The 21,491-nt window shown below is 38.2% G+C and overlaps 1 protein-coding gene across 31 annotated transcripts in view; it reads left to right on the top strand.

The window, feature by feature from the left end:
• Positions 1–21,491, top strand: part of SOX5 (SRY-box transcription factor 5) — a 947,484-nt gene that overhangs the window by 170,281 nt on the left and 755,712 nt on the right. For 5 of the 31 annotated variants that reach the window (XM_070620841.1, XM_070620822.1, XM_070620809.1 and 2 more), the window contains exon 4: positions 3,713–3,817. The exons of the other annotated variants lie outside the window; for them this stretch is intronic. The gene's annotated coding sequence lies outside the window, so the exon portion shown is untranslated. The remainder of the gene's footprint in view (positions 1–3,712; positions 3,818–21,491) is intronic. 31 annotated transcript variants of the gene reach the window in all.

Genomic DNA, 21,491 nt, shown 5'->3' with positions numbered 1-21,491 from the left:
ATAGCAATTGTGTATTTTTCATTAATTTTGGGAGGAAAACCTTTTAACAATGTGAAGACTTAAGTAGCAATCGCCGAGATAGCAGTCATAATTACACTTTATTTTTACATAGATGTCTCAGTTTATTGACAAGATGAAGGAGTTAGCCTGGAATTTTAAGTTCCTTCACTGAGTACAAGAGTTTTTCTTCTTAAGTGAATCAAAATGCCACTCAAAAATGGGAAAGAATTTCGTGGTTACCAGATATTTTTAGAGAATAAACATGTTAAATTGAGAGATTCACTGTGTCACCTTGTCTTTCTTCACACAAACAAAAGCCTTCTGAAATTCACACTGTTCCTCATGAATGGGTAAGCTTTTTAACCAAAGTCTTCTATTTATGACTAAAGTAAGTTGTCACTGCTTCTTAAGTTTAATACTCTCTGTTGTAAAGAAGTCCATCATATTTTTTCCCTACCAATTAATACCACTGAAATACAGCTATTTTGGAGGATGCCCAGCTTTCAGAATATTTCTACAAAAGCCATTGTATAAATGACTTTCTAGATTAACACGTTATTTTTTAAAAAAACTTCTCCCCAGGAGTCGGCCCACTGGTGTAGTGCTGAAGTTCGCAGCCTCTGCTTCAGTGGCCAAGGGTTCACAGGTCTGGATACCAGGTGTGGACCTACACACTGCTCATCAAGCCATGCTGTAGCAGCATCCCACATACGAAAAACAGAGGAAGATTGGCATGGATGTTAGCTCAGGGTGAACCTTCCTCAAGCAAAAAGAGGAAGATTGGCAACAGATGTTAGCTCAGGGCCAATCTTCCTCATCAAGAAAAAAAAAGCTTCTCCTCCAAACCTCCATTTACCACAAGTTCTCGCTTCAATTGAGAAATTCATGGATCTGTTATCACTGTGTGTGTGTATGGCTTTTGTTTTGATTTCTAGATTCCAACCTGTCTTTACACAGTGTCAATTATCTGTGACTAGGAAGCAGCGTATAGTTCTTCAGTGAATACTGGTTTACAGATTTTCTTGCTATACATTTCTTTCCGTTTTTCAGGTTCAATTTTAGTTTTTACCAAGATAGGGAATTGCTACTCTACATAATAATAGTAGTCATAGAATTTGAAGGCGATGTGAGTTTTTTAAAGAACAAACCTGTTTTTATATATAAGAAAAATGCGATTCTTACATTTTGGCTAAAAGAAATCAATGAATATTTTTAAGGCTGTGAGTTAAGGCAGGAAGAGCATATCACTTCTGTAATCCTTTCTAAAGACAGAAGATAGAGGACCAAAATATTGGAAGAAAAATCCAAGTTGTATTTTTCTCATATGATCTGCAATTCAGCTGTGTAGGTGTGAGCTTCAGATAAGATTAAGTGCTTTTACAGATGCGAACTGTGGAAACCTTCCCTATTATTATTAGGGGCTTTTTAGGGAGAAGAAATGAGTTTAGTCCAAGACCTCAAAGCGTAGACTTTTAAAGACAGCTGCCTTTCTGAATAGGGGACGGACTGCAAAGTAAACAGGAGAGAAAATCCACAGACACACTTGAGTTCCACTTTAGGGCTCTTGGTAACGGTGGTCACTGAGTGCAATTCTTCTCCAACTAGGAGTCAAAGAGACAAAGCAGGTAATCTACATAATCTTGCCCAGGTTTTCTAAAAGTGCTTGTAGATGAAAACATGTCAGACAACTAGTCAAATAGGGCTGCAAGTTTTCTCTGTTTATTTGTTGTAAATCCACTCTTTACTGAGAAGAAAATAAAAGGAAGCCTGAGGTTGGTGACAGACTTGGTTTTTTGCCACATTCCCAGCTCCTTTTGTGGACAGTTGTCTACTTCAGAGAAAGTTAATATTTTCCAGAGATGTTCCATAGGTATTCTAAATCATGCTACAGACACCTGCTCCTTTATATGGATATGTTATCCACCTAGGATGAATCAGAGTTGATTTTTTTTTTAGTGTGCTTCCTTTCAAAAACCTCATTAATCTCACTGTGCAGAATTTAGGGAGAAAGTTGTGTTTTGCTACTTGACACTGTTTAATGTAAATGATTTATGATTATTCCTTATGTATACACAATAGGCACTTTATAAATTGGATAGTTCTAGGAGTAACACGATACATAAATGTTATTGCTATAAATTCTGAAGTTGGCTATATATTTTTGTATCGTGTAACCAGTTGACTTATAAATGCTGACTATTCCAACCTGCTCCTTCTACTCAATATTGTAAATGGTGACTTCGGTAAGCCTAGTGAAGATATACACAGAGGCACTCAAATTGCACAAGAACAGGACACCCTGGCAACTCGCCAGTGCGGCTGCTGGCTTTCTTCCAGGGGTGATGGCAGAAAGAAGGAAGAGCGAGAGGCGAAACTGAAACTGTATGCAGCAAGAAGATGAATCTAAATTATTATTATTTTTTGCCCAATAAGGTCAAGAGTCCAGTGAGAGAAAAGGGGAAAAAGCAGAGTGTACAAGAGAAAAGCACTGGTAAAACCAATTTGGCAAAATTTAGTTAGATACCTCTTCACAGGTACATTTTCATTATTTAAATAATATTAAATAAAGAGAAAGGTAAAAATAGACTAACAGCTCTGTAATTATGTGTGTATATATATATTCCATATCAATAAATATATATTATTTTCAGAGTGTCATAGAAATAATAATATGTAATTCTTCTTTTTTTTTTTGCATTTCTGTGAATGAAGTGTTAGAAGAACAGAAGTTTTGCAAATCACTTGATTCTATTGGTAGATCAGGACATTTTATTATATAATGCTGTTATCCTAAGAGCCCTCATTTTTTTACCATGATAACCTCCTGTGATTTTCTTTCTGAGATCCTAACAAGTATGAAAAAAAATCTCTGAATAATTGGTCATTTTAGATCCAAGTAATTGTTAAATACCAAACTCATCTAAAATATTGAGTTAAAGGGGAAGGAGTAAAACCCATGTAACTGACCAGCCAGATTAATAGCAATCTTTTGCTACACCTGTTGTTGACTCCTTACCTGCTCACACAGTCCTAGCATCAGGGCTGATTTGAATTGTTCTCTGCAATTTGTGTAAAGAAGAACTGAGCTGTGAAGAATTCTATTGTGTTTATCGTGTCTATTCTGATAGTGATTTTATAGTCCATTTCATAGGCTGTTTCAGTTGATTTCCTTCCCCCATGGCCTCTTAAGTATTAATGTCTACACAATTGATCTGGTTACCCATGAAGTCGGTCCAAACCAGCTGTTATCGGTGACTGAAAATACAAGATCAGTCATTTTAAAACCTAGAGGTTCCTGACCTGCATAAAAGGACTCGATCTCATCAGGCAATCCCCAAGTGAAAAATTATGAGACTGAAACCACTGTGTGTGTGTGTGAGACCTGTAATAGCAAACATTGTTTATTTGGCTGTTCCGTTGAAGGAAGCGTCCTAATGTGCTCCTTTATGCTTCTGTCATATACTTTCTGGAGCTTTCCTGGTGCATGCTTGGGAAAGAATATACATATGCACATATCTCTATATTTGTAGGTACTATAGTCAAAACAACTTATTTGCCTAGCTGCCTTAGCTGTAAAGCTGACTTACCCACCCACTAGCAAGCTCCCTGGAGGAAATAGGGCAAAAAGGTCAACGAGAAGCAAGAAAGCCAATCATCTTTTACAAAAAAGTTATTTAAGAAGTTCTCAGTGGTACTGTTCGTCTTCTGGCAGGGAGATCACTCCATTCCCTGCCCATCCCTGTCTCATCAGCAGTGGCTTTGGATTCTTTGTAGAAGGAGCAAGCCTGTTTCTCCGTTGCTGCTGCTATACGCTCAGGTAAGCCTGGATTGAAATTCCAGAGAGACTGCTGTACCAGACTAGACTGTGGGAGGATTCTAGCGTTGATAGCGGGCTTCACAAACCTCAGTTCACTTAGCCTGGAGAATTTGAACCACCGTTTAAAATTCTGCTTTTTCTTACAGGAGGTTAAATTTAAATGCATGACCTCCTGATTTAAATACACACACACACACACACACGTAAAATCAGAAAAAGCCCCATCGCTTTTCATTCACTACAGAATACTTATAGTAACTATCGTTTACTGAAGACTTTCTTTGGACCAGGTATTATTCTTGTCTAATTTAAGCTTCCTAAGTACCTCATGAAGCAGCTACTATTATTATACCCATTTTTCAGCTGAGGGAATTGAGAGAGAGAGAGAAACTGAGTAAGTCACTCTGACTCAACAGCTAGTAAGAAGTGGAGCTAGGACTCAAACCCAGGCAGAGTGACCCCAGGGCTGAAGCACACACACTACTTGGCTGATTTGTAAGTAATAGGCAGTGCTTCATATGTGAAAAGAAAGCAGTAGGGCCATCATTTAGTAGGAAATAGAATTCGAGTTCTTGTTCTTGTACTGGTGGTCACCGTGTCTCTCTCTCAGACTCTACTGTGACCAATGGCAAACCTTGTTTGAGACAGCCAGTTAAAACTGGTAAAATAGTCTTTGGCCATGGAAGAGAAAGGAAGGCATTGGTTACTATGAGGATCTGACCCCAAGGCCTCGCTTTCACTGTTACCACAGTAAATAAGCGAGCTAATGAACCGTAGACGTTAGTGTGTCATCAGTGTCTTGCAGTTTTGTCATCCTGGCTAGCCCCATCAAGAAGGACAGAGTGCCCTCTATGAATATGTGTTTAGGAGCAGATACAGCAATTTATTCTTTTGAGGAGCACTTTATCTTTTGGTTTTGATAAATATACAAGCAATAATCAGTAGTTAGGAGTTTCAGGCTAAAATGGATGCCATTATTAGTGATTTATCAACTTTTCCTGCGACTACCGTGTGAATCACCAAGACTGGATCGTGCTGTCCAGAGCTACAGCTGCAAATATCCAATTCTTAGAAAAAAGCTCGCTCTAAAAACCTCTTGTGCGATGAACCCTTTGTTTCTCAGAACTACAGGAGTCACTAATTTCCCAACTCTGAATATGTAAAATAAAGTAGTGGCACATAAAACCTAGGAGGCTGCGTAGGTCAGAACATTTGTTTAAACTAAGATAGAATTAACTGTTTCAGTTCCAGCTACCTTTTCCCCATCTATTTGCCTTGCTAATAAGGCCTTACTTATTCCTGGGTACTTACCCTGTGCCTCCATCCCTCTTCTTTCTGGATTTTTTATTCTGATTTGAGCAGACCATCCTACTTCACATAGAGAACTTCCATAATAATAATAAATAAAAAATAAAGACTATTCAGTGAATAAGGATGATGAAAACAATGAAATTTAGCCCAAACTGGGCAAAATAGCATCTCACAGCACAGAATTCTAAGGCATTTTGATACTTGGTTAATAGAGATATTTCTCTCTGCCTGAAACATACATACTATTTCTGTTTATATAAGGGAATAGTGACATCCTGTGTGTAGCTAGACTAATTGCCTCTGTAATTAACTTATTTGAGAGGGAAGTTATATAGAAATAAAACATCACTGAGTACTGAGAGAGGCAATTCTGTCTTAAAGCAAGCCTCTAACTTTACCCAAGGGCATGGACAAAACAAAAAGATCCTGTCTGCTTCCCTTATTTTTTTCAACATCTTCCATTCTTCCTCCTTCTCTCCTATTCTTTTCTTCCTTCTTTCCTTTTCTTGACTCTATACAATTCTACTAGCTCTTTCCATTTTTCTCCCTATTACTTTCATTTTTCCATATTCTAAGGTAAAGATCTAGTGTTATTATGAGTGAAAATTCTATTTTAAAAATAGAATTGGGGAAAGATGTAAGTGTGGTGAAAAGAGATACTTTTTGTTTCAGTGCTATTCAGATGTCTTTTTTGGTCAAGGGTAGGATATGCAGAGAATCATTTTGGTGTCTTAGAGGCTGAGGAAAAAAATGGTAGCTTTCTTCCTATCGCTTGATAAAATATATATTAATTAAATTTAGAGAAGGATCTGGGAGCATGGCAAAAGGAGGATTTCTCTTGGCTTCTTAAATCCAGAAGAAACTATCAGAAGGCAATATGTTGTAGTAGAAAGAGTGCAGTTTTAGGTGTCAGAATTATTCATATCTGACCCCAAATGTATGACGAAGGGGAAACAAGACAAGTTTTCTCCAAAAGTGCCCTTTTCAACTTTTAAAAGGTAATGTGTTGCCAAGATATTTAAGAAAACAACGGCAGAAAGTGAGAATGAGAGGCATGTAGGAGAAATTAGTCAAAACTCTCCTGCTCCTTGCATCTTAACTTACCCACCAAACCCCAGCAAGACCCAAATCTCAGGGCTTCATCCAGCCCTAGCCTCATGCATAATCCTCCATCCCAGAATCAAAGCGGTATTTTGAATCAGATAGCTTGTTTAAGACTTTTTTCATGAGATAGCAAATGTTATGTTATAATAGATATATTTTTCAAGTCAGGTAACGAAGTTTCTATCTTGCATGTTACATGACTTGAAAGAGCTTCGTTTAAATTTATGACCACTACTAAAAAGAATTTCCTTGTGAAATGTTTGAGAATTTTAGGTCAAAGTAAACATAAGCACTGCATTCTATAATGGTTGCTGAGTGCAGAATAGTTGGAATGGAAATGGTTTGGGGTTTCAGACCGCGGTGGACGTGGGCTCCTCAACTTGCAGGACAATCTTTCTTTGCCTCTGTTTCTTTAACTGTGACAGAGGACTACAGATTTCTCTTTTATTAGGTAATCATGAAACTTTAGTGAAGAAACATTCATGTAGACACCATGCCAAGAGCCTGTAAATAAATGCTTAATAAATAGTAGCTAAAATTATTTCAGATGACATTTAACAAAGCAAACTGATTTGGATACTAGTTTATTGTAAAGAAATTTAATCTCATCTGGTTGAACCATTAAAATCTTTCCTGTAGTAACCTTTCACTTCTATCGATAATTTGTATTAGCGATAGCTACATTACCATTCTTGGAGGATGGTGCGAGGACATTTTTTTTTTGGCAGCTTAGAAAGTATTATTCATTGGGAAAGATGGGAAGCAAAAGAGGAGAAACTCTGCAGAGAGTTTTCCTGTGTGTCACCTTTGTGATTAATCATGTAATCTCTAGTGATTATCAGATTGCCAAAGAGGTTCCTTATGGGTAAAAAGGGGACCCTCAATACTAAATGGTCATTTGGTCATGGCTGTGTTTTGGCAATTGGGTTAATTAACTGTAGTATCTCTGGTCATTGGAGTGTCCAGCAGTTTTACACAAATCTCCCGTTGGTTTCATTGGTGATCTTCAATGAGATAGGGAATTACATGAATAGGAAACTCAGAAAACCATCCTCTGGCGATTCAGGTTCAGTTACTATTTATTATCATGAGATAACTCACTCATCCATTCAACAAATATGTACTGGGTGCATATTACATGCCACCCACTGTTTCTTGAAAAGATAGTCATCAACAAAGTAGATAAGGCACAGGGCCTCACAGATTTTACCACCCGGTAGAGAAAGTACATAACATAAAACAGGTAATTACAAGGAAATGTGTAAGTCTTATAAATGGAGAAAATTTTTGGTCTTTTACCCAAACTGAGTTGTGAATTTTCAGTGGTGGATGGTGGGGTAAGGATATTCCTTCCTTCTTTGAATTTCCATAGCATTTTAACTGTATTTCCATTTGGGAATAATTTCCACTTTGTGCTCCTGTTCCTTATGATTGTGGCATCTCTTCTAGACTGCAGCTTCCTTAGGAGCCAGGCAGGATACAGGTGGGATTCTCCTTAGCATCTTTCAGAGAGCATACACTTATGCACTGCATATAGTAGGCACTAAGTAAATGCTGTTCAGGGAATGAAGCAAAGAAAAAGTCCTAAGAGGTTTAGTTCCATTAGCTTTTTGTTTTAAATTCTTAAATATTTCACTTTGAAATTTCTCCTTCATATTAGTGGTGGTTAAAGGAAGATAACCAACTATAAATCATTATCCCTCCTTTCCCCTCTCCCTGCCACCTACTATTCTCTCAAAATTTAATCCGCAGCAATCTCCTCTGGAAGAAATTAATTATTTGTAAGACTTCCAAAGTTTGCTATACAGAACTCAGACTATAGTTGCCACATGCAAATAATGAAGGAAGAAGCATCTATTATTTGTGTTCTGGTACATTTTGAGGTGTCATGACCAACCTTTTTTCTGTCTATCACTGGATACGTCAAGAGACTCGAGGTTTAGGCTGGTTAATGTCTACCTTTAAAAAGTCAAAACTCTTCACTGGTTATGAGAAAGATGGTGGTTTAACCAGTGCTTTAGTTAGCATGCATTTGCCATTGCTTAATTCAGAGCACTCAGAAACTCTAAAAAAATAAAACTGAATTCTGACAGCTTTTAAAAAGTAGGGAAATAATCAGCTCTCATACAGAAATCCAACCCACAGCTTAAGAAGATTCAGTATTAAAAATGATAAAGAAGGGATTTTGGCAAAATGAGTGAAGCCCTTGCAGATTCTTCTGGAAGGATCTGAGCTGCACTGAGATTGAGAGACCTGAGCTCGGTGTTGCCTGTGAGCTGGGGTGTAATTTAGTGAGCTGACAGGAGTGAAGTATCTCCTCAATATCTGTGTTTGGCAGAAGAGATGAATGCATACATCAGGAAACAATGTTTAAGTGTTTTATTTCCTTATTTCAGCCTGTCAAACTGTCAGTATAGTTAATGGCCACCAAGAGAGAAAGAGAGAGAGAGGGAGGGGGAGGAACAGAGAGAAACAAAGGTGCTATGGAATCCGTAAAGAAAGAAACCAGGAAGGCATTTGCATGTTTCTGTGGCATAATGGTCAGTCAGACAAAAATAACTCCCTTTATTCATCTCTCTACTAAAGCCAGATGTGCTGGTTTTCTACCTACAGGCCCCCTTTCGTGCCTTCGTTCATGTCCTTCATAATTGCTTCACTTAACTTTGATCTCTGCGATTCCTTTCATTGCAGTCTAGACTGATTATCAATACTTCAGGGATTATTTTCTGTTATATTGGTAGTATCCAGTTTTGCTTAGTTTTCCAAGTTCACTCTCGTTTGTATTGTTTGCAAAATGTGGTATTAATGCTGTTTATACAAAAATGTTCAATCTAATGTGCAAAATATTCCCTTTTTATCCTTTGGAGTGTTTTAGAGTCTGCAAAGAATTGGGCTGGATTTTGACCTATTGCATGTTTCATTTAAAAAAATGCTTAAAGTGAAATGCCTAAATTAGACATTATTCTGAGGAGTACGACACTATCTTAAATTTCTAGAAAAATCTTAGCACAGCCAGGGGATTTTATTTCATGAAATGGGAGCATTTATAATGGATCATTTTTGTACTGGAAATAAGTTATTTTTCCACCGAAATGGAAAAGCCTCTAATCAGTCACATCTATGTCAAACTGAATTTTACATCTTTGAATTCACTCCAGTGAGGAACACTTTTCATAATGAACGATTAGAGTTGCCTTGTAAACCGAAAGCATTTAATTAGGAAAAAAATTGTTTTTTAAATGCCAATTAAAAATCATAAAATGGTCTAAGGAAGGGTAGGATGAGATCTTAAATACAGTGGGTTCTGAATCTGGGCAATCATCAAATCACCTGGAAGCCATTTTAAAAATATAGGCCCTCAGAACCCGCTCCAGATTGCTTGAAAGAGAATTTCAGGATTGGGGGCACAGCATGTGTGTGTGTGAGATCCGTGCCCTCTCCCCCAGCCCCCAGGTGATGTGGGCTATCAGCCAGGCTAGGAACCACGCCGTCCTTGTCATGGAAGGAGTACTGCTCTGGTTATCAGTAGGATTCGGACTGATTTCTAACATTATCGTTCACTCACTGAGTAACCTTGGCACAAACCACAAGCTTTGGGGGAGCACATATTTTCAACGCTATATGATTTGTATGATCTTTTCCAGCTCTAAAATCTTGTGACTTCATTATATTAATGAGATTTTTAAAAGTTTCAAACTTAATAACTGAGTTAAAATACACATGTGGTTTCTGATTAGTTTTTATTCTTAATTTGAGTTAATAGAAGGAAGGACACAATAACAAAAAAGTCAAAGAATCTCTTCTCTCGCTTTCAGTTTGATTTAAGAGTTCTTGATTAGACCTCTGTTTTCATGATATCAATCATGGAAATTTTATCATGAAAATTAAAATTTACCAGTCTGTCCTTTAGATCTTCAGATGCAAAATTGAGCTCTTCTCCACCCACCCAAACTTGATTCTTCATCAATACTCATATCTTAACAAATGGCACCACCATGCATCTTTTTGTGTAAGCCAGAAACCAAGAGTCACCCTCCCTCTCATTTATCTTTGGTATCCTAGGTTGATTTTACTCCCTAAAATATTGTTCATCTGTCAACTTCTTTTTTATCTCCACCGCTGTCCGTCCTGGGCCAGCATGCCCTCTTCCCTGGATTCTGCAATAACCTCCTAATTGAGAGTCTTTCTATACTATTCTTGCCACCCTGTGTTCTAGTACATGCTCAGTACTGCAAAGAGATTAAAAAATGTAAATCTGATCATAGGTCTTCCCCTGTGCAAACCTATCAATGGCTTTCCATTGTGCTTAGGATAAAGACCAAATTTGTATGGTGGCCTGTGAGGCCCTGCACGATCTATTCTATTCTTCTCCCCTTGACTTTCTGCACTTTCAGCACACTGGCCATCCTTTAGTTTCTCACATATGGTGTACTCCCTTCCCATCTTAGGGCCATTGGGTTTTCTTTTCCTTCTGTCTAGAAAGCTCTTCACCTCCAACTCATTCTTTTCAGATAAGCTGAAATGACATTTCCTCAGGAGAGCCTTATGCCCCAGATGTGATTGAGTCTACCTGTTATGCGCTCATATAGAATACCATACATTTTCCTCCAGAGTATTTTTCACAGTTCATCATTTTATATTAGCACAATGATTTGGTTAATTTTAATCTAATCTATAAAACTATAAGCTTGGGAAGAGTAGGGGCCTTGACTATTTCTTTCACCACTGATTCCCTAATTCCCTAAACAGTGTGTGATATCTGGTAGTTTCTTAAGAATTATTTGTTGAGTAAAAAATAAATGAATCAATGGAAGAAAAGTGCTCGCTTACTCAGGAACACCTCCCTCATTCCCGTGTATATTCTTTTCCAGCCCTATTGATATATGCAAAGCATTATCATTTTTCTTGTAATGCTCCTTTCCACAGCAAGGAGTGGTAATCTCTGAACCTGCCCTCATTTCTCGTTCTCTGTTCCAGCAACATCTGAATATCTGACTTCAGCCCTTTTCTGTGCTCCTCTGAGGTTAAAGAGGAATGTAAAAGCTCTAGGCTTGTTGATGCAGTCTTGAGATGAAGTCTAAAATTTTGCATAGCTCAATGCAAGAAATGTGGATAGAGAAGAGACCCCTCCAAAATTTCTTTAGAGGAAATGAAGACTCCGTTTTCTGAACTACCCCATTTGTTTGAGTAAAGAGGTTGCTCCATAGAGGGTACACAAATCCCAGGTCTGACCTGGTGAATCAGAGTGCCAGATTCCTGTCTTGATATAGCACATTGACACAGGTTATTGGTAAGGACGGCTTTTGGAGATGGAGAAGATTTGAGATACGGAGTTTAGTTAAGGCAGGGTATTTATTGTTGTCTGCTTTTCAAGGATATCATATTCCCCATAAACTGTTAGGATCTGGGAAATGGGAGCCCCTGCCATGCACCTTGTGCATTAGAGGGCCCTCTCCCTTCACCCTCCTGTGCTGTACCCCTCACCACTGGGTGGGTGACAGATCCCTAGGCCCTGTTCTAGACATGCTCCAGGAATCTCATACCTGTCCAATTCTCTGTCCAAGGACCTCACACCTGTCAACGAGGCCTGTGCAGGCTGTTTCTTCCATGGTCTGTCCTTCAGAGGTCATAATCCACCACAGGGGTGTGCGATCCTAGGCCCGAAGGTGGCCAAGGGGCAGCTGTTTGAGAAGAGCTGGCCACAGACAAAGGGTGCCCCCATTTTTCCTCTTGTCCTGGGTCCACAAATGTTAGAGAGACACTGGAGAGTAGATGAATGCTTTAGGAAGAAGGTATGTAGTAAGAAGAGAAGAAGACAGAGGATAAAGCCTTGAGGAACATAACATCAAGGCCCAGACAAGTTAACACCTGAGTAGATGGATAAATAAACCAATAAGTGTCTGAGTAAAATAACTTTTGAAAAGAGAAGTTAACTAGAAAAACCAGAATTAGGAAGGCAGAGCCTTAATTTTTATAGCCTTACTCTCACATCTAGTCAGCACTGAGCCGTGAATAAGTGTGACATTTGTTCTAGAGAGAAAGCTCATGGCAGTGATTCATGTCATGAACTTGTTGGACCCAGTTGTCATGGCCCCACAGGAGCTCAGTTTGTTATTCAAGTTTTTTTAAAGAATTGAGGGTTGATTTTGTTTCAATATTTGTTTCTCGTTATATAATTAATATATATTATTTTTCCAGAATTTTCAATAATGAGGTAAAGAGAACTTGTTATTCTCATTATGGAGAAGAAGCATGAACAACGTAAGTAGGAAGTTAATAGCATAGTTAGAATTTACTGTCACAAAAACACCTGCCCATTCATTGTGGGCCTCAGCGAACAAAATTCTGGGTGATGCTACTGGAGGAAATCAGGAAGGAACAAAGTGTGGGACCCCTTAGCTTTAAGGTAATTAAACTGTTTCATTCAACAGGCACCCCTTTTCCCTTAAGCCAACAGCTTTCTCTTTCACAGTACCTTCAGAATCTTTTTTGCAAAGTTGAAAGAGCTGTAATTTTAATGTAACTGTAATATTCTAGACATTAATGACCTGGATCACCGAAAATAACCATGGTAACAGGTGAGAAATCAAAGATAGTTAATTTAATTGCCACAGAAAGAAAATAAGTGCAAATAATCTATAATTCTTCATTCCCAATATGTACATGTTATTTTCTTACTGCATTAATTACCCAATAGTTAGACAGAAATTATCTAGTTGTTGCTCTGTGACTCCCCGTTGCATTCATGTAATGGTTTTCACTCTAATAACTAATCATTATAATTTCTTACCTTAGCAGTTTAGGCTGCTAGGAACTGGGTAACATGTTCATTCAGTTGACATTAGCAATTTTTAATAACAATAAAAATGATACTTTAAGTATAGTGGAAAGGAATTAAGCAGTTCTTTCAACCTAGTTACCTAAAGGCCACTCTAATTCAGTGCCTCTCTACACACTGCTAATGATCTGGGACTGCTTCTTACACATAAAGATTTCAAAATTCGTCTCAGTTTCTTAACTCTGTTTCTAGGACTGGCTGGAATATACCCACAGAACACTGCTTGGAAGGAGTAAGTTGTAGAATCCTAACTAGGCACATATTTAGAGTTACTGCCAGGGCTATTAAATATTTTTGTTGTGTGTCTATTATGTGTCAAATCTTTTGTTAGGCCTGGGGTATGATACAATGGTGAAGAAGACAGGGATAAAGGTGCAGGTGATAAAGCAGGAAATCATGACTAATGAGCAAGTTTCTATAGTTTTTAATTTTCATGTAGTCCATACACTGTTAAAGACGGTAGGTAGATGATATTTAAATTTCATAATTGTGTGCAAGAATCTTATAACATAACAATGTAGGGGATAATCAGTTGTATAATTAAAAATAATATCAACCGTTTATTGAATGCTTTGTGTATCTTTCTATGGTCATTTAATACTCACACAAACATACACTCTCCTCCCATAAGTGAATTCTTTTATCTCCATTTTCACATGAGGAAACTAAGGTTAAATAGTTGACCAAAGGTCATCTGAGCAAGTGAGTGAAAGAGAGCAGATCCCAGTCTTGGCTGTGCTCTAGTAAGTTCTAAAGTTTCTGCAGAAAGAATAATCAAGAGCCTTTTGAGCTTTGGCATTCTTAGGCAGTACTCATTGAATAGGATATTTGATTTTAATTGATTCTGTTCTCTATTTTCATTCCAGACTGTACCAAAACCATTTCAGAAAGATTCTATCCTATCTTTTAGATTGGTCTCTGAATCTCCTTTGGCAATTCTATCTCAAAAACTGTCTCAGTAAGAAAAAAAAGATGAATAAATGAACAAGGGTAGACACATGCTGCAAAGGAAATATGGGGCCACCTCACATCCATTAGGACACCTACTATCAAAAAACCCCCAAACAAGCAGAAAATAACAAGTGTCCACGAGGATGTGGAGAAATCAGAACCCTTGTGCGTCGTTGGTAGAAATGTGAAATGGTTTAGCCACTTTGGAAAACGGTGTGGCAGTTTCTCAAAAAATTAAACATATGATTTACCGTGTGATCCAGAAATTCCACTTTTGTGTATAAATCTAAAAGAATTGAAGGTAGAGTCTCATAGAGATATTTATATACCCATGTTCATAACAGCATTATTCACGATAGCCAAAGGTGGAAGCAACCCAAGTGTCCATCAGTGAATGAATGGATTAACAAATGAGTCATTATATATTATTACTCATCTTTTAAAAGGAAGGAATTTTGACATATACTACAATGTGGATGAACCCTGAGGCCAATATGCTAATGAAAGAAGCCAATCACAAAAAGACCAATCCTGTATGAGTCCACTTATATAAGGTACCTAGAGTAGCCAAAATTATAGAGACAGAAAGTGAAATGGTGGTTGCCAGGGGCAGAGGTGAGGGGGGAAGGGACTTGTTGTTTAACGAGTATAGAGTTTCAGTTTTGCAAGATGAAAAGAGTTCTGGAGGTTGGTTGCACAACAGTGTGAATGTTTTGACACTACTGTACACTTAAAAATGGTTAAGATAGTAAATTTTATGTTATATGTATTTTAACACATTAAACATTTAAAAGAAAGGAAATTTGGAAAATTATATGACACAGAGCACCTGAGGAGAGGGGAGAACTTCATTGGGTAAATTATTCAGCGAAGGCGTGCACAACGCTATGGAGCCAGCTCTGCCCAAAGCCAGGGAGAGAGCTTTCCGAGCAGAAGGATCCACAAATGGAAATCCCTGGGTTGAGAAAGAGCTAGATACGTTTGAATGAAAAGGAAGTCAGTGTAACAGCAACATAGTGGCAGGTGATAAGTTTGGAGAGAGGCACAAGGGGCTGATCATAGAAGGACCAGTAGACATGGAGGCTTTGGGGACTGTGTTATCATTATTACATTTCAGCTTTATTTCCAAGGGCTGTTTGTACCTTAGGAGATCACAAACTCTAGAATGTATCCATTTTGTTTCAAAAGTAGTAATTGGCACGCTTATTAATGTCGTGATTCAAGTGACTCTTACCGCACAATTTAAAAAAATGTTGAGAAATGGTGTGTTAACTGGTAGGTTTCATTTTTATTCATTAACTATATATTTTGGAAGCAAATGCAATCTGAAAGGATTTCCCTTTGTCTCTGTCTACCTTGGTCAAATAGCAGTGAACCACTACTTAAAACACGGCGTTCATTTGATACTTGAAAGTGCTTCATAGCATCTCTAGAACTTTTCTGGGGCCACGTCAGTTCATCAATCCTCACGACAGTGATTTCAGAGATTCTGGAGGCCCTAGGTTAAGGAATTAGTATTGCTAACTTTGCAGAAAACTGTCTAGCGCTGAACTTAGCAGTGTCAATTCATGACGAAGAGTTTAATATTGTAGTCACATCCTGGGTTGGTAAAATACAGAATTTAAAGGTTTATGAAAATGGCAGCTGTCATAATTTAAATACATTTTCTTAAGTATATTCCGAAAAGCAAAAGTTGCTAAAATTCAAATGTGAGTTTTATTGTTAAATATCCCCACATACGTTGATTTTCTTTGATGGAGAAGCCATTATTTAAAGTATTAATAATCTTGAAAAAGATCTATATCCCCTTTATTAGAATAATACATTTATTCTATATTCTGTACCATATATGTTTTTTCTGTTTCAAATACGTCTGGAAATTTTATCCTGCTTTGGATAATTGTTCTCTACTATTCAAGGCTCAAAATGGCACAGTAATTTGGAAAGTTCTCATGTGACTTTTCTTACTCATTTCTCATCTGACATTTGTCTCAGATTATCAGTAATGTGGAAAGATTCTGGGAAAACTTCCCTAAATGCATCAATGATGTTCATTCTCCCACATTTCGATAGAGGGGCCTGAATCTGGAAGATTGGGAGTTTGACTTTGAAGGAAAGCAGAAATATATTCATAATGGGATGACATGTCAGTTGAAACCTAAAGTTGATGAAGTGTAAGTGTGTTTGGACCAGACCATCACACACCGAGACAGGGCAGTGTGAGTGATTTATGGAACAAATGAAAAGAACACCTTCCTGGGCTGCCTTGTTTACACTAAGGGTGCAATAGTAGAGCGGAAGGAGCAGCTGTACTTAAAGAGCGACAGAACAAGTGTGCAGTTAATGTGAACAAGCCCCGAGGAAACCAGTAGTGCCCAAGGGTTATACGTCCTCCTTCAAGACAATTGTATTAATGCCTTCAGTGAAGTAGGGATAAACTGCATGGTTTATCCATGTGCAGTGTCAGAATTTAAATATTTCAAGAGAAATAATGGGGATGAAAATATTTAATATTTTAAGGTACTTTTAGATCCTAGGGACGAATGGTTAAGTGGAATAATCGTATCATCGGTCTTTTAGAATCATCAGTATTAATTTTGTACTTTTTCATTTGGGGTATCAATATTCATAGTCTTATTGTTAAAACTACTTCCAGTAATAATTCATATAATCAATAACAAGTAAAGGGTTGTAAAGACCATGACTCTGTTCTCAATGAGATTTTTAATAGTTTGGAGGATCCGACTGAAACATGAAACTGTAGAGCAAGAAAGTGCTTTTGGGGTGGCTGTGGGGCAGAAAACCAGCCAAGAAAAAGCTCTGGGTGGGCTGGAGTCCCTGGAGAGGGTTCGGGTACTTCGAACTTGAGCTGAGTCTTAGGAGTTTGTGTAATCAGAGGTAGGCCCTGAAGATTTGGTCACCTGAAGCCTTGGAAAATGAAAGTTCTGTGAACTTTTAGGATTTATGGTAAAATATCTGTGAATTTTGCATTCTGCCCCACAATATAGCTGTGTTCATGCTAGAATAAGAGAACGTTTGCATTATAATCAAATTATTTAATTTCGTTTTCTAAGTCTGATATACCTGCAAGTTATAGCCTTTTTTACCCATGATCTTCTTTTACTCCATCACACCCCCGAACATCCTCAGGAGTATGACTGACACTCCAGTTTGAGAAGCATGGCTGTACAGAATCACAATGCATTTAAACAGAAAAGCCTTTTCTTGGCCATTAGCACGTAATCGGCTGAGTAAATAACAGTTTCTTTAATCATTAAAAGACTCTCATACCATAGGGTATGTGTACACATTCTTTTGTAAGAGTTTGATGGGCTTTATAAGCAGCCCAGGTTTCCTTTTTATAAGTATAACTGGGGCCCAGATGGTTTCATGTGCTGATAAGAGTACATTTTCAATAATACGCTGTATGATTGGGTGCAAAATCAACATCCTCCAAGTTTTACTTTTAAAGTACAAGCCTTTGTTTTGTATTTCCGCCTGAAGCCTTTTTGACCTTTGTCAAAAATATTTTTCAGTTATTCAGAGCACATTGCTGTGCTCTAAAAAAAGACCACCCAGGCACATCCCTTTCAGTTGGCAAATTCCACTTAGAATGTGAAGGACAGAAGCATTCTATAACTGATGAGAACTATAGAGTCATTTGAATGTTTGAAAAAGGTCAAGACTCTTTTGTCAGCTCACGGAGGCTGGTCTCTCTGGCTTTGTGTTGCCTTGTTCAACAGCGTGACACAGTGGTCATCTGCACGCATCTCCAGTTTGGAAACTTGGCCCCGTGCTATTCGGGGGCAGCAGGAGTTTTTGGTGGTGCCAGAATTGCTCCCCACATTGTCCCTATTTGTTTCAAATATCAAATCACAAGCTGGCCAAGTAGCAATGAGCACACATTGGAAAGGATAAAGAACATAAAAGAGATTTTGAAGGCACTATTTGTGTTTTATGTGATTTTAATTTCTTTGATGAGGATGACGACTATTCTCAAGTGCCTGAATTCTTAAATCCTCCGAAGTTCTAAAGTAGCTCTAAAACCTTTTTGCCAGTAATCCTCAAGTTAACAATTTGCATCACGTCCAGTGGGCCTCCTGGCCACAATGTTGCTGCCCCTGCCCCCAGCAAATATTTCCCTTTCGCCGTTGCTTATTTCTATCTTGGATCCTTCTTCTCACAGCACCCTCCAATTTCTCACTTCTGACTCAACCAGAGCAGCTTGTTTTGTGGCGGGAACATTCATTCAGTTATTCATCTGGTAAATATTTATTAAGTATCTACTGTGTGCCTATACTGTCTTTGGGATTGGGGATATAACTGTGAATAAGACAAAAACTACCAAATATGAAACTGAGAGCAGATTAAAGACATAGACTAAATGTTATGACACCCTAGCTTGGTTCTCCAGATAGATATATTTTCTTTTTATCTATCAATTTATTAATCATATATATATAATTTCTTTTGTGTTCTCATTTTGTCTTTCCCTAATGGACTATAGTTCAAATAGAAAGGGGCATGGGTTGGGGCTGGGGGAAAGTGGAGAGCCGAGGAGCAGTCTGGTTTATCCTACATCTCTCTCCTTATGTTACCATGACCTTGATTCAAAGACTGTAATAAAGGAGACAAATTGTAAAGAGAAGACAATAGAGAAGTGATGCAGGCAGACTTATCACAGGGAGTAGAAAAAGACAAAGATGGTGAGTAGGAAGCCCATCTGGACCTGCAAGTCTCCTCAAGCCACTGGCCTGGCACTCATTCCACATGATACTTTTGATCCATGTTAACCCCTTACTTCTCTACATTTTCTTTGTGACATGAGAGGAGATGATCATTAAATTTGCTTTTTAGAACAAGTACGAGTTACTAGTTTAAAAACGTACGTGTAGGCGTTCTAAGCCACAGGCTTAAGTGATGTTAAGTAGAAATTAGATGACACGTGGTGAACTGAATTTGATATGGCTAGAGAGAAGTGTACGTATGGGGAATTGATGAGCCTAGAAAATTAGGTAGGAGTCAGATAAGGAAGCTTTTTTATTTACCACTTAGTACTTTGTTCTGAACACCATATGGATCCTTTAAATAAATGCCAATCATGTGAACGACATAGTCAGATTTCTGATTTAGAGAGATCATTCTGGTTTCATTGTGGGGTTGAATGGAAGGGTGGGAAGACTAAGGTCAGGAGATCAGGTAGGAAGCTGTTGAAGCAGCCCAAATAAGAAGAGATGAGTTTCTAAATTAAGGCAGCAGCAGCAGGGGGAATAGTCAATAGGGGAGATATGTAAGAGATATTAAGGATCTATAGACTTACTGACCAACTGGATATGAAGGACAAGGGGAGGTCCTAGGATTTTGTCATGGGTTCCAACTTTGGTAACTAGGAGGATTTTAATAGCAAAAAATCAAAGGAACAAGTTTGACAGGATGATATGATCAGTTCATTTGGGGAGAGAGGAAATTTTTGGTGCATGTAGGACATCCGATTGGAGATATCTAGTGCGAAAGTGGAGATATGTTGGTCTGGATCTCAGCAGAGAAGGCTAGGATGGACGTGTAGATTTGGTTAGAAATTGATGATTAAAGAGTTGGGATTAAGTCACTCAGAATGAGTGCAAGGACTGAGAAAAGAAGAGAATCAAGACTAGAGCCCCGAGAAACATTACATGTCAGGTATGTTAAGAATATAAGATGAAAGGTCTGAGGACCTAATGTGAAACATGGTGATCATAGTTGATAACATTGTATTGTATAATTGAAATTTGCCAAGAGAGTAGAACTTAAATCATCTCACCAAAAAGAAAAAAAGCAAATATGTGAGGTGATGGAAGTTTAATTAACTCAATGTGGGGACCTTTTCACAACATATACATATATTACATCAGAGCACTGTACATTTTAAATATCTTACAATTTTATTTGTCAATTATACCTCAGTAAAGCTGAAAAAAAATAAAAATAGTGAGAGAAAATTTTTTTAAAAAAGAAAAATGAAGTTTATAGGCTGATCTGAGGAACTAATCACAATGTTTGATATTATTTATAATTTGAGATTTCCTACAAGTTCTGGGCAGAAAGGATTAAAAATGAACCTTACAGCACTATGTGGCAGTAAATTAAGACCTGGTTTTAAAGTAATTTTAGATAGTCTATGTATCAGTTGAGGACACTCAGGAAAACAGCCCATGTCTGATGGTTCTGTAGAGGGAATCTAACACAGGGAATTAATTAAAATGGAGATTAACAATAGCAGGAAGCAGCCACTACTAGAAGAGCTGGAGGAACCAAGGGAGGAGGTGGTGTTACCAGAACTCAGGAGCCAAGGCTGCCCAGTGGGACTGGACCCAAGGTGGCAGCTGCCTTCAGAGGGAGGGGCTGTCTTGTGGGAACTTGTGCCCCCGAGGGAATGTGGCCGTTGGTAGAGATGCTTCCTGAAACAGAAAGAGAAGGCTTCTCTCTCTTCCCCCTTGCTTTATTCTGCCAGTTCCTCTCATTGGAAGAATCTGATTTCAAGCTGGTTAGCCATGGAGCTGGAGGGACATTACCTGCAAGATGTAACCCCCTGTGATATAAGGAGTACAGGTGAGGGTTAGTCTGGTCTGCGAGCAAACAGACAATTGACAGGCAGTCAATCAGTAAGACGTGATTTACTATTATTATTATTAATCAGGTGCTTTTACTCTTACTTATCTGACTAAAACTCTATTGCAAGTAGGTTACAAATCACTTCTTAAATTCTCTCACAACATAAGAACATTTATACTGTGATGTTTCCATAAGTCTGTGCCTTTTTTCCTAGGTTAGTAGGATCTAAGAACCAAAATATGCAAAAACTGATATTTGGTTGCCCAAATGGGATTAGAGCTAGAACCACTGAGTACACTAAATTTATACATTAGATCGGTGTTCTCGCTGAGTCTTCTCCCCAGATTCAGCTGCCTCGGTGGGGATGTGCACTTCATAAAAATGAACTAATAAAAAATCCCTCTGACAATTAGGCTTCCCTTGCTGGGCTTAAAATAAGGGAGTCTGTAGCTCTGCATTAAAAGGTGTGCTCTTGATATAGTCTTTTTTGAGGTTCTCAATCAAAGGGCTCTGCTTTTTAGTGAGACCTTTAAACAGCATCAGCCTTTCCCTCAAAAGAGAAAGGCTAAAAAGAGTGCGAGACTCAATTGAACTTAACAGAAAATCCATTGGTGACCAATGAAGCAGAAAGGATGTGCTCAAATTGCTGGGTTGAACGCTCTGTTGTATAGATCAGACAAGCCCATTTAGTGTCTACTGGCTCACACCAGAGTCAGATACTTGTTCACCAGCTTTAGCTCTCGGATATTTTAATGGCGGTGTTTACCAGTTTTACTGGGAAACCAATGAATGAAAAATCTGTAGTTGGATTAACTGGGTCAAACTACTCTCTTCCTTGGATTTTAATTCCCGTGGTAGTGAATTGGGTGCCAAAGCTTT

This window comes from Equus przewalskii, chromosome 5 (assembly GCF_037783145.1).
Source record: "Equus przewalskii isolate Varuska chromosome 5, EquPr2, whole genome shotgun sequence".
NCBI lineage: Eukaryota > Metazoa > Chordata > Mammalia > Perissodactyla > Equidae > Equus > Equus przewalskii.
The sequence above is the reverse complement of the archived record's forward strand: the minus strand, read 5'-3'. Positions and strand labels throughout refer to the sequence as shown.